Source organism: Spermophilus citellus (assembly GCF_964194105.1).
Source record: "Spermophilus citellus genome assembly, chromosome: 8".
In the NCBI taxonomy this organism is placed as follows: domain Eukaryota; kingdom Metazoa; phylum Chordata; class Mammalia; order Rodentia; family Sciuridae; genus Spermophilus; species Spermophilus citellus.
This window is the reverse complement of record NC_138189.1, coordinates 90,016,745-90,031,389: the sequence shown is the minus strand read 5'-3', so window position 1 is coordinate 90,031,389 and position 14,645 is coordinate 90,016,745.

Sequence of the window (14,645 nt, the reverse complement as noted above, 5' to 3'; positions counted from 1 at the left end):
AGTAGCTAAACTGTGGAACCAACCTAAATGCCCTTCAGTAGATGAATGGATTTAAAAAATGTGGCGTATATACACAATAAAATATTACTCAACAATAAAAGAGAATAAAATCATGGCATTTGCAGGTAAATGGATGAAGTTAGAGAAGATAATGCTTAGTGAAGTTCGCCAATCCCAAAAAGCAAATGCCAAATGTTTTCTTTGATATAAGGAGGCTGATTCATAGTGGGATAGGAAGAGGGAGCATGGGAGGAATAGATGAATTCTAGATAGGGCAGAGGGGATATAATAGATGAATAGATAATAAACATATTATCCATTCATCTATTGAAGGGCATCTAAGTTGGTTCCAAAGTTTAGCTATTGTGAATTGTGCTGCTATAAACATTAATGTGGCTGTGTCCCTGTAGTATGTTGTTTTAAGTCCTTTGAGTATAGACTAAGGAGAGGGATAGCTGGGTCGAATGGTGGTTCTATTACTAATTGGTGTGAATATACTTTGTACACAATCAGAAAAAAAAATCAATGGATTTTTTCCTTTTCTTCACAATTCTAATGCATTTGTTACAAATAGATGGTTCCCTAACAAGCTTCATCCTATTAGCCATATCTGCTTTTCTTTAATAATCCATAAGAAATGTTGTAATTTTTAACACAAGCAACATAGGTTTGATATGAAAATAAAATTAATTAATTTAAAAAAAGATTAAAAATATGTATGCAACCAGGTAAAACTGTAGCATCACCTTTCTTGAGCATTTTAATTAAAGTGGGTAAGGAAGAAAAAAATAATTTATGTTTCTTTGGTATTAAATATTTATTAAGAAAATAGATCATAATACTAATGAAATAGCATTAATAATTATAATACACTACCAAAAAATAACAGACAAGATTTAAAACAATATAGAAACAGAAATGATAAAGATTATAGCAGATTATCACCTTATTAATTAAATATTTATGAAAACATCTTTATAAAATACTTTTAAATAGAACTGCTTGCAAATACTTAGTAAAAAAGTGTAGCATTTATTTTTAAAAGGTCATAGCAGTCTCCATAGAGAAGGACGTAAGTGGATCAATCAGATCGAGTGCATTTGGAATGGTTTCTCCATTATTAGTATGTGAAGGTTGATTTTCTGAGTGTTAAACCATTACATCACCTACGCATGTGATATGTTTTCATGACTTTAGAAGACAGGAAAACAAAACTTTAGTTTTCCAGTGCCAGTGAATCCCACTTTTGTAGTTGTTTAGACTTAACTGGAAAAGATGGAGGCCAGGAAAGACAGGAGGAGGAGACTTTTATTTCATCCTTTCAAAACAGGACCACCACCAATTGATAAATTCCTAAAAAATGCTAGAGGAACCCTTTTTGCCTAAAGCAAATATTTCCCACTTGTTTGTTTGTTATGAAGAAATAATTTATTGTCATCCTTTCAGGCAAAGAAGCTAAATTTGCTAGAAAATAGATGAAATTAAAGGTTGAAAACAATAAATTTCTGATAACAAAAAAAAAATGTACTTCTTGTCAACAGAAACCAATGTGCATTAAAGATTCACTCAAGCAAAGATGCAGCAGTTGAGTTTATAGATCCATTTGGGTGTCACTTGCTGTATTCTTTTTGTAGCTTACCTGCCAGGCAAGTACCAGAGAAATTATATATTAGAAACAATTTTGTCTGGAATATTTTGAAATATTATTATATAGATAATCTCATATGAGTCTTTACCATAGTAATCTGTATGTCAAATCCATGAGGAAACCCTAGCAAGTATGTTTTATTGTTTCTGAGTGAATTAAAATATAACATAAATACATTGCTGCAGACAGTTAAGTTTTTATTTTTTAATTGACTATCAAAACATCCTATTTTTTAAGTTGTAAAGTAAAGATCTAATAGGTACTTACAAAGGTGGCTCTGTTGCACAATGGATAGTGCATTGGACTTCTAATAGGTACTTGCAATTGTAATAATAAGTGCATGTACTTACAACTGTCATAATAAAACATCCTGAAAATAAATCCTAGAGAAAACATCACTAGTTAAAGAAATCTATATTTATTGCCTGGAAAGTGGCAAAACCAAATGCCATTGATTATGGTATAATGCAGCAACTTTTTGGGACCTGATGCAGAGATCAATATATTTTTGTAGAGAGAAGCCCAATACAGTCGTTGGATTCAGACACAGGACCTCTAGATTGTTGATATGATTAAGGAATAATCAAGGACTTTTGCAGAAATCTTATTTTTAAACCTAGTGTGGAAAGAGAGTTTTACTTCACAAAGTTTTTTTCAGATTAAACTTTGGTCATCAAATTTGTTTCAGTCCTTGCAATTCTATTATAGGAAAGTTTTACAAATTATATCTTTTGAGACTTCAAGCTGAATTTAAGTAAAGGGCTTTTGAATAGATTAGCTTAAAACCTCTTGCTAGTATGATGAAACTTTTCCTAAATTATCAATAAATATGTATGATGGAACATTAAAATGCATTTGAAAATCATTTTATGACCTCTGCTTTGCAGAGCAGGAGGTATTATATGTTTTACATGATTGTCAACAATTTTGTAGATTTAGGTATTGTTTCAAAAGCATTTAAATTTGTTGATAGAAGATTATTTTTCTTGACAAAAGATAAAAACTATAGAATTTATGTTGCAATACCAAGACGTTTTCAAACATTAAAAATTTCTCTTCTTTAATAATTTTGTGTGTATTATTTTAGTATGATAGGAAATGAAGTATGGATTGTTTTTCAATTTAAATAAATTTACATTAAACAGATAAAACTGCATTTTTTGAGTCAAATAAAAAAAGCTTTTAGAAACAGTTCTCACTCCATCATATGACATGATCAATACTTAAAATTCTTGATAAATTTTATTTCCCTCTGTTCTAAATCATTGTTAATGAATTTTAGAATAATAAAAACAATAATTAACCCAAACTCTTTCCTGATTATATATACTTGAGAAATAATTTTGTTCCTGACATACATCTTATACTTGTTTATCATGATTCCTATGTTATTATGCAAAAATAAATATCTACTGTGAAGTTATCGTATTTTGGTAACAGAAAAAAATAAAAATCCTGGATAATCTTTTCTTAATAGAATATAACAATGTATTATGTGAATTGCCAATTTATAGTATAATAAGGACAAAATTAAGAATTTTGACCATTATACAGATACTTGCATTATAAATAAATGTGTGTGTGTGTGTATGACTTATTTGATTTTTCATTCATTATACCTTCAGTGCTTACATTGGTATATGCTTTACAAGTGCTTACAACTGTAAATTATTGTTGTTAAAAAAAGGTTATAATTATAAAAATGGCTGCAGTTGCAAACAGGAGCTTACAGTTTATAGCTAAGGAGTAGAATGGGATTGAGTAAATGAAAAATTATTTAAAAGAAGCATCAGGGCTAAGTAGGATTTTGGTTATAGTAGCTTAGCAGGGTTCTTGCTGAAGATGGATCAGGCTAATCAATCATCACTGGGGCAAGGTGCAGGATTATCAAGGGTAATCAGATATTGAGGATAGGGGGTTCCTGCTAAACTGACTTAACAGTCTCCTTTGCTACAACTGAATTTTACAAGGAAGTGCACAGGTAGGCCCAAAGAAATTTCAAGAGCCTGACTAAAATTTGGTCAGAATTTTTGTAACTTATTAAATTAACATGATTTATTTTTCTTCCTCTCCAAATAGTTAGGTCTTATTTCAAGTAAATTTTTTTAAAAAATAAATATAACCCAAAAAAGGAGTTTTGAAGGAAAATCAAAAACAAAGAATAATGACCATTTTCAAGTCACTTCATATTCAATGATTCCAATTGATTATACTTGAGGAAAACTGATGTAGTGTTATTTTCTTATAGTAATTTGTACAATTTTGTCACTGTTTTAGATATCTTTTCACATATTTTAGTTTTATGTCAGTGGGCAGACTATCAGTATCAATCAACAACTTCAATAAAATTGAGATCTTAATTTTGAGATTTTAAGATTATATATACTTGAGAAATAGTTTTGTTCCTGACACACATCTTATTCTTTTTTAGGGACTTCTATTCAAAAGAGAGCTATGGTTACACTGAAATGCAAGTAATGAAATACAGAGCCTGTTTTTCAAAGTTAATATGTTATTCTAAATATGTTGAGCTTGATAATGACTAGTAGATGCTATTCTCTGAAGAATTATTTAATAATTAGTAAGAAGTCTGTTTGTGATATCTATTCTGTTCCCAGTAATATGTGAAAAGGTTTTTGAAGGAAATTTGTGAGAAAGACATGAAGAACAAAATACATGTATAAAGGAATTTTTAAAAGAAATTTGTGAGAAAGACATGAAGAACAAAATACACGTATAAAGACATGAATTGGCGTGAACATACTTTATATACAAAGATATGAAAAATTATGCTCTATATGTGTAATAAGAATTGTAATGCATTCTGCTATTGTGTATTTAAAAAATTAAATTAAAAAAAAGAATTTCAAGATAGAAAACATGACAATTGACTTTAGACTCTTAAAATTAATTTGGGATAACATAAATGTTAACTATTAGCAAGAAAATAATAAGCCTATGGGATTGTGAATTATTTCATATTTTCCAATATGTATAGAGAACATTAACCAAATAAGTTATTTAATGAAATCAACTCACTGTAGCACTCACCAGGGACAAACACTTTATGACATGGGCCTTTGAGGGTAACTCTAAATCCAATTATATATAGTAATGTTATAAAAGTACAAAATATCATCTGCTGGATTTTTTACTGTGTTTATCATACTTATATAATTGATTTCTAATAAGCCTAAGATGGTGTATATGTCAGTTATGAACATATATTATATTTAGGATATAGAATTTTCTGTTTACTACAGAGATTTTAACAATGTAAGATGTAAACTTCATATGAACAATCCTATTTCAAAATTTGAACAGCTCAAATTATAAAATTGTTGATGCAACTTAATAACAATGAGACTAATGTTATTCATCAGTCACTTTGGGAAAATTTTATGGTATTTTAAGTTGCAAGGTTTAATTACCATTAGTACTCCTTAGTATTTTTAAGAAATCTCTGATATTCAGAATTATAAAATGTAGGAATTTCAACTCCCCAATCAATTTGTTTTTTAAATGTGAATGGATTTGAAAAATATATTTTGTATTTCAGGAAAATTAAAACTTATCAGCATGGATTAGTTCAAATGTTTAATGTATAATGTTGTGAAGAGATAATCCAGTTATTTACGGTGTTATAAACTGAAAATGAAACAGGAAATTTCATATTATTTAAAGGTACACTACTAAATCTAGTAAACTTTTTTTTTTCTTTTTTGTAAAGCAGACAAAAGTGAAACTATAAAGAAAAAGATATTTGTCTTTTTCTTCTTAAAAGGAATTATTTTGGCTGTGGTAGTCAGTGTCTCTGTCAAACCTGCTTTTTGTCTAAACTGATGAATTCAAGAATTACTTTTCTTAAATAGGTTCTTTATAATCTGAATTCAGAGGGACTTCTCTGCTTGGAGAACTTCAATTTCAAAACACAATAAGTACTTACTTTCAGATCATATGACATGCCCAAATTTAGGATTATCTCACTAACTTCCTAACCTAAAAGAAATGTTAAAGGAAAAGCAGGATTTATACACCAAAATTGAAGAATTAAACATTTTGTAGTATATCAAGGATGATCATATATCAAGATCTGAAGAATGACTTTGAAGATTCTTTGCAAAGACTGATATGAGCAACCCCAAGACAGAACCAGTACTAAAATTAAGGACTAGTTGGTAACAGTTCACTGAAAAGCCTGACTTAAGTTAGCCCCAAGAAACAGTCTTAGTCATCCCTATTCTTTAAGAATTATAGTGTATTATATTATATTTATGTATCCCCAAAATAAAATCATATGGCTACAAGAAACCTTTCATGTACTTTTGGGCAATGTTTTTATTTTATAGATTTTCATTAGCACATAATCTTACTAACAACTTAGTAACAGATTCCAGAGTAAAATTAATTTTCTTTACTATATTCACATTTGTTTGTTATTTGCATTTTTATATTACAAATATTCACTTATTTTAATAGGATAAAATTGTCTTTTAAACAGGGCGTATATTATAATGCCATTTATTCTCTCAGGCAATCATTAAACATACTGCTTTTTTTTTAACATCAAAACGAAACTATAACTGTGAAGAAAGTTCTTTTGAAGTTGATATTAAATGAGCTATTGAGAGCTCTTAGAAATTGAGATCCAAATCCTATAATTAGAATTTTGCTCTCTATGTTAATATGCTGTTAGAATATGAAGTCTATTAAAATGCAAGATAAAAAAGTGGGGTTAATGATAAAGAGGGTAGAAGGACAAAACTCCTAGGCAAGTGACAGAGAAGTGGAAGGGAAAGAAAATGAGACGATAAAATTGAAGAAAAGAAAATTTACTCCTTTGGTTGATTATATAAAAATTCCCCTTAGCTTCAAAGTATACATATCAGAATAATAATATTTATAAAATGTATTAAAGGATTTCTTTGTATTCTGTCCATTTGAATTTATTACCCATTATAATCCTTTAAAAGTGTCACAATACATTATGCTTTACATGATATAGTACACAAATAATTACCAGCAGTTAAAACAAACCTTGTGGGGTTGCTTTTAAAAATCTATCATTAAAGATCAAAGAAGAACACGTTTTAAGATCAAAGAATATTTCATTGAATGTATGTTTAATTATTTCCTCAGTTGATCCAGAAAAAATGAATTATTAGATTATCCTATTTATCCATGACTAAAAGAAATTAAACTTTTCCTAATTATGGCATATGTATTTTACACAAAATGTTAAATGTATTTATGTAAATTATTCCTTCCCACATTCTCATGCTAAATTTTTTATGTTGAATTGTTTCTGCTCAGTTTGTTTATTAAAACTGAATGCCCTTTCAGAATAAGTTTGTTGTTTTTGTTGGCAATGAGAATGTAAATTATGAGGTAAATACTATTAATAATCAACAATTATTTTTTCTTTCCAAAAGAATTTTAACTGAGCCTTTGCAGATTTTTATTCTTTAGAAAACATTTTTAGTGTCCTGATTCCTCACTAGCAAAAGATGAATTTAAAAAGAAAAAGATTTTGATACTTTTTTATGAAAGCACTACAAAAATGCTTACCTTTTTTAAAAAAAGCAATCCGATTGCTGTTAAGATATTTTAGAAATAGACTCTTAATCCTGGGAAAATTCTGATACTATAATTTGGATCTTAAATGTTCCCAAAGACCCAGTCCATACACTAGTTGGACATAGTTTAACCCTTAAGAGTTGGGGCCTTGTTAAAGAAACCAAGACACCAGAGGCATGCCTTGGGACCCTACACAATCCCCACTGTTTGCTTCCTGGATGACATAAATGAGCACCTTTCTTGGCCACATGCCCCTAACATTTTGCACTGTCTCACTACAGGCTCCAAAAGACATGGGGCTAACCAACCATGAAGCAAAGCCTCAAAAAATATAAGCCAAGGGCTGGGAATGTGGCTCAAGTAGTAGAGCGCTCGCCTGGCATGCATGCGTCCCAGGTTCGACCCTCAGCACCACATACAAACAAAGATGTTTGTCAGGCGATAACTAAAAAATAAATATTAAAAAATTCTCTTTCTCCCTCTCTCTCTTTATATATATATATATGCCAAAATAAACTATTACTTTTTAAAAGTTGATTGATATTTTGTTGTAGAAATAGAAAACGATAGTACAATACTCAAGATAATATGTCTTGCATTCTAAATAATAAAGCCCAAAAGGAGCCACTAGTATGAACTTAGTACAATATGAACATAATACATCATTCATGGAGAATATGTTCCAAGACTCCCATTGGAGGACTAAAACTGTGGTAGTACTGGATTACACAATTTCCTGTCTGTAACTTTTGCAGGGTGGCATGCAACAGCAAAACTAGAACATTTTTTTTTCCTTCTTCATAATTTCCTGAGTAGAAAACCTGGTATTACCACAGATCTTAATAACTGCAGCATATAATTTTTTTTCTTAAGTCCAGAATTCTTACCTTTTCACTTAAAGAAGCACTTTATGGCCCTTGGCATATCTGAATTGCCAACATCATTTCTCTTGTGGTTTTGGATCTTTGTCTTAATAAAGTAAGGATTTCATGAACACAAGCACTGCTACAATACTACAGTTTTTCTAATACTTTAGATGTTAAATGATTAACAGGCGGGTAGGGCAGATAGCTTGGATGCACTGGACAAAAGAATAAGTCAAAGCACAAGTAAGATGAAGTTGGATGGCGTGAAATGTCATTGTGTTATTCAGAATGCCAAACAATTTAAAACTTATGAATTATTTACTTCTGGAATAGGAGATTTAATATTTAAGGCCTACAGCTAAACTTTAGTAATTCAAACTACAGAAACTACTGTTAATCTTGTGTTTTATTTGAAATATTTCTGGATATAAGAAAAATTAAATCACATTCATAAATGCCTGTCAACATGCTGCCAATTAGCATTTTACCTTACTTCTTCCTTTGTATTAAAGAAAATGTCCTCATCTTGTCCCAAAGCCACTTGGTTTTATCTGAGACTTAGCGCCCATGTGTTTTTAATCTTTTGCTTAATTTTCCATCTTATTGTGTGATGGTCAAAATATTTGCGACTAAATATAACACTTCAGAAAAAAAACTCTACTTTCTTAGAAAATCAAATGGCCATCTCTAAGCTTTCCCTTTTATCAAAATATTGTTCATCTAAATTTTCAACTTACAGAGGCCTTAAGAACAATAACATAAAAGTATTACTCAGAAACAGAAAAACTTTAAAATGACAGATGAATGACTTAAGGAAATCTCACATACTTCATCCCCTGCTGCACACAGAGACACCATCAAAACATTTTCAAATCAAGACATGGAAGTGTTCAACAGGTGTATGAAAAAAAAGATGGTCAGAGAAATGAAAACCAAAACTGCAATTAAGTATCAATTTACCCCAAGAAGAACAGCTTTTATCAGAAAGACTAAGGATAATAAGTGTAGGGATAAAGTGAACAGGAAGATTTTCTGCATTTTTGGTTGAGATGTAAATTGTACATCCAGGAAAAAACAAACAAAAACAGTATGGAGAATCTTGTAAATATTTAAAAAATAAATATCTTATAAAGGACTAAGAAAAATATTAAAGAGTTCCCTGACCACATGCCTGCTGTGAGTTTCACACACTCCTGATGTAACATCTAAAGAAAGCTGCCTTCTCCCTTAATGGGCTCACTCAGGAGAACTGAGTCATTTACTTATTTCAAGGCTATTACTCCCTCCCTTTAGGTGTCTGGCCAGTCTGTGGGGAGAATGAAGTGTCCTTGAGGGGATCACTAACTCATGCAGGTTGTTAGAATGGAGATTTCTTTGTTCTAACTTGTATTTAAGGAATCCCACTGGAAATAAGACTTTGGACTCTTACCTGTGGAGAGATGCTCTGCCTGGAACTTCCCAGTCAGGACCCTGAAAAGCTGCCATGAGACTCCTCAGGTACATGATTTCAGGTGTTTGTGTTTCCCCCATATGACGTATTTTCGTCTCTTTCTCTTTAACCTATTATTTTAGCTTTTGCTCTTGCTTCTATATTTTTATTAAAATAAAGGATATCTTATATAGAGAGAGTATTGTCTATGGGTTGTGACGTGCCAATTTTAGTAGCTGCACATATACATAATGCTTTAACACTATACCTTATGACCCAGCAATCCCAATATTGGATATATATCCAAAGAAACTGAAATCAGTATGTTGAAGAGACATCTGTGCTTCCACATTTATTGCAGCGTTATTTCCAACAACCAAGAAATGAAGAGAAATGAAGTGTCCATCTACTGATAAGCCAATAAGGAAAATGTGGTCCATATACACAATGGGATATCTTCAGTTCTTAAAAGCATGAACCTCTGTCATTTGCAACAACATGAATGAAACCATATCACCTTAAGAAATGAGTTTAGGAAAATAAATCTAGTGCAGAATGAAAATACCACATAATTCTGCAACACATGGAATCTGAAAAAGTTGATTTCACCGAACAGAATGGTGGTTCCCAGAGGTTGGGAGAGTATAGGACAGAGGGAAAGATGGGGAAAGGTTGATTAATGGACACAATAGGTTACAGTTAGAGAAGAGCAAGTAGCATGGTATTTTATAATATAGTCATTACAGATAACAATATTGTACTGTGTATCTAGATAAACTAGAAGAAAGGAATTTGAATGTTTTCACAATAAATCCATGATATTTGAGGATACAGATATGTTCAAACAAATTTCACCATTACACAATATTTACAGGTATTTTCTTGTATCACACAGTACACCATTAATATGAACAATTTTTATATTTTCATGTATCAATTTAAATAAATTTAATTTAAATTAAAAAAGATGTCAGTGACATAAAAAAACAAAGGGAAGATCAAAAGTGAATAACACATCAAAATAAAATTGACAAAATATCTCTCTATCATTTCCATTTTTTTCAACTTCCACTGAAAGTCAATATTTAAATTTTAATTAAAAATTTTCATATAGTTCTCAATTCAGAATGATGGCAAAACATGTTGACAAAATTCATATCAAACATTATGAATTAGTAGTTAAATACAATTTGTCTATTGTTAAACTTTGTGTATTTAGTGGGATTACAGATAAATATTCTTTTATTTGCTGTTTAATATTTCTTTAAAAATCTTTTGATGTCAAAAGCTTTTGTTTACCTCTCTTATTGTTTCTCTTGCTGAGAAAAAACTTTTCAGTTTAAGAAAGTCCCACTTGTTGATTCTTGTTATTAACTCTTGTGCTATGGATGTCCTATTAAGGAATTTTGAGCCCGACCCCACAATATGTAGATCGGAGCCAACTTTTTCTTCTATCAGACGGAGAGTCTCTGATTTGATATCTAGCTCCTTGATCCACTTTGAGTTGACTTTTGTGCATGGCGAGAGGAGGGGATTCAGTTTCATTTTGTTGCATATGGATTTCCAGTTTTCCCAACACCATTTGTTGAAGATGCTATCCTTTCTCCATTGCATGTTTTTGGCTCCTTTATCAAATATAAGATAGTTGTAGCTTTGTGGATTAGTCTCTGTGTCCTCTATTCTGTACCATTGGTCCACCTGCCTGTTCTGGTACCAGTACCATGCTGTTTTTATTACTATTGCTCTGTAATATAGTTTGAAATCTGGTATCGCTATACCACCTGATTCACACTTCCTGCTTAGAATTGTTTTTGCTATTCTGGGTCTTTTATTTTTCCATATGAATTTCATGATTGCTTTATCTATTTCTACAAGAAATGCCATTAGGGAGCCTACATCCTGGGAACAAATTTTTACTCCTCACACTTCAGATAGAGCCCTAATATCCAGAGTATACAAAGAACTCAAAAAATTAGACAATAAAAAAACAAATAACCCAATCAACAAATGGGCCAAGGACATGAACAAACACTTCACAGAGGAGGATATACAATCAATCAACAAGTACATGAAAAAATGCTCACCATCTCTAGCAGTCAAGGAAATGCAAATCAAAACCACCCCAAGATACCACCTCACCCCAGTAAGATTGGCAGCCATGATGAAGTCAAACAACAATGAGTGCTGGCGAGGATGTGGGGAAAAGGGTACTCTTGTACACTGCTGGTGAGACTGCAAACGGGTGCGGACAATTTGGAAAGCAGTATGGAGATTCCTGGGAAAGCTGGTAATGGAACCACCATTTGACCCAGCTATTGCCCTTCTGGGACTATTTCCTGAAGACCTTAAAAGAGCACACTACAGGGATACTGCCACATCAATGTTCATAGCAGCACAATTCACAATTGCTAGACTGTGGAATCAACCCAGATGCCCTTCAATAGATGAATGGATAAAAAAATGTGGCATTTATACACCATGGAGTATTACGCAGCACTAAAAAATGACAAAATCACGGAATTTGTAGGGAAATGGATGGCACTAGAGCAGATTATGCTTAGTGAAGCTAGCCAATCCCTAAAAAACAAATACCAAATGTCTTCTTTGATATAATGAGAGCAACTAAGAACGGAACAGGGAGGAAGAGCAGGAAGAAAAGATTAACATTAAACAGAGACATGAGGTGGGAGGGAAAGGGAGAAAAAAAGGGAAATTGCAAGGAAATGGAGGGAGACCCTCATTGTTATACAAAATTACATATAAGAGGTTATGAGGGGAATGGGATAACAAACATGGAGGGAAATGAATTACAGTAGATGGGGTAGAGACAGAAGATGGGAGGGGAGGGGAGGGGGGATAGTAGAGGATAGGAAAGGTAGCAGAATACAACAGTCACTAATATGGCAGTATGTAAAAATGTGATGTGTAACTGATGTGATTCTGCAATCTGTATTTGGGGTAAAAATGGGAGTTCATAACCCACTTGATTCTAATGTATGAAATATGATATGTCAAGAGCTTTGTAATGTTGTGAACAACCAATAAAAAAGCTTTTGTTTACAGTTTCTGTGAAAATTGTAACTTAAAATAGTAAGAATATACTTTTTATTTATTCTGTGAATTTATTATTTTTGAATATTTCTAAAAGTAGAGTAACTTACAATAAAATCTTAGCTCCAGGGAGATAAAAATCTACTTGAACATGATAACAGGCAATAGAAATAGAGATACTAGGGCTGAAGAATACTATACAATTACATTTACAACTTAATTTTAATGATTTATGTCTCTGAATAATTTCAGTAAGTTTTAATGAGGGGGGATCCAACATGGCCGCCGGCGAGGAAGCAGTGATTTCAATGTCTCCACATTAACGGGATCAGAAAGACCCATTGGAACAGGGGCAGTCTACCTACTGAGGAACTTCTAGCAAAATTCTCTTAAGAGGGGACCTGCCAAGAATTGGTAGGTATATTAGAAGTGTCAGTTTGTCCCAGACAAGTGGATCTTGGCCGGCCATGCGGGCACATAGGTCCAGTCCTGCAGCCACCAGCCGCTTCTGCAAGCGGCCAGCGGCCCAGAGCGGCGCGGCCCGCCCAAACCCGCAGACAGCACCCACCATCCCGCCGTCCCGGGGAGGCCCTGCTCTCCCTCTGCGAACGGCCACCACGCCTGCCAGACTCGTAGCCATGCGGCCACAGCTGCCTGGCTCTACAGACGGCCCCCCGGCGGGTGCAGAGGTACAATCCTGCGGCCACCAGCCGCTTCAGAAAGTGGCCGGCGGCCCCGAGCGGCACGGCCCGCCCGAACCCGCAGACGGCACCCGCCATCTCGCCGTCCCGGGAGGCCCTGCTCTCACTCAGCGAACGGCCACCACGCCCGTCCGAATCTTAGCCACACGGCCGCAGCTGCCCGGCTCTACAGGCAGCCCCCGGCGGCCCGGCTCAGCGAGAACTGTCCCCGCCTGGCTCAGCAGACAGCCCGTGCCCTCCCGGCTCTACTAACAGCCCCGCCCACCCGGCGAACGGCTCCCCCCCCCCGAGACACCGTGAAGGGAATCTAACCAACCCTTTACGAAATAGCGAACTGGGAACTAAAACCAGAGATTGTGTCAGACCAGAGACAAGCCAGTTCTACCCCTCCCTTCGGACACTCCGGCAAGGAGCCAGGGGCCCGCCATAGCACAGAGGGGAAGTCACCAAAGTTCGGCCAAAGAGATTCCTTCCCAGCGGAATCTACTTTAGCAGGTGTGTGACTCCCACCCACACCAGATACAAACAACCAGGAAACTTCAAAATCTCTCCGTGGGCGTGACCGTAAGGGCCAAAGGACTCTCGACCCCCAACTCCCCCTAGTGCCAGTGACGAGGGCGTGACTGTAGGGGCACAGGGAAGCAGAGAAGACTCCCCACTCCCAAATCCCCTAACCGCGAACTGAAAGGGTGTGACAGTAGGGGCGGAGGGAAACAGAGTACACTCCAGACCCCCAACTCCTCCTACCACCAGCAGTGTGGTTGTGACTGTAGGGGCTGAGGGAAGTAGAGGGGATCCTCGACCCCCAACTCCTATTACCACCAGCAGCGACACCAATGGTCTTAGGTGCCAGATTCCAAAGGTGTGCCCACCAAAGGGGTCCAGAAAAATTAAACAATTGACTCCCAGACCACAGCTCCACAGCACTGGGGCTTAGATGAATGACAGCGAGAGTGCTCAGTAGTTAGGGAAATAGAGCACTCGGTGGGGCTGAAAGTGTAACCAAATCCTTGGGGAACTGCCTCCGGTGAGCAGGACCTGGCTGGCTGGCAGGAGGAAGGGGAGGAGGGGCCGTAGAAGTGAAACGGCTCTGGACCAACAGGATTGAGAGACTCCCAGGAACCGCCTTACAGGGATTGCTGTTGACATATTGAGGGCAAAACTCAGTCCGGAGGGCACAGCTTTGCCTATGGGAAGAGAAGAAAATGGATCTCTAAGACCTAATTTTATTTCCTATTTCATTTTAATTTTTTCTCTCCCTTTTCCCTCTCTCTCTCCCCTTCCAAGTTTTACTGCTCTTTCCATTCTCCTCTATGCTATCTATCTCCCTCTCCTTCTTTCTTTTCAAGAGCACCTACCTTCCCCTTCCCCCC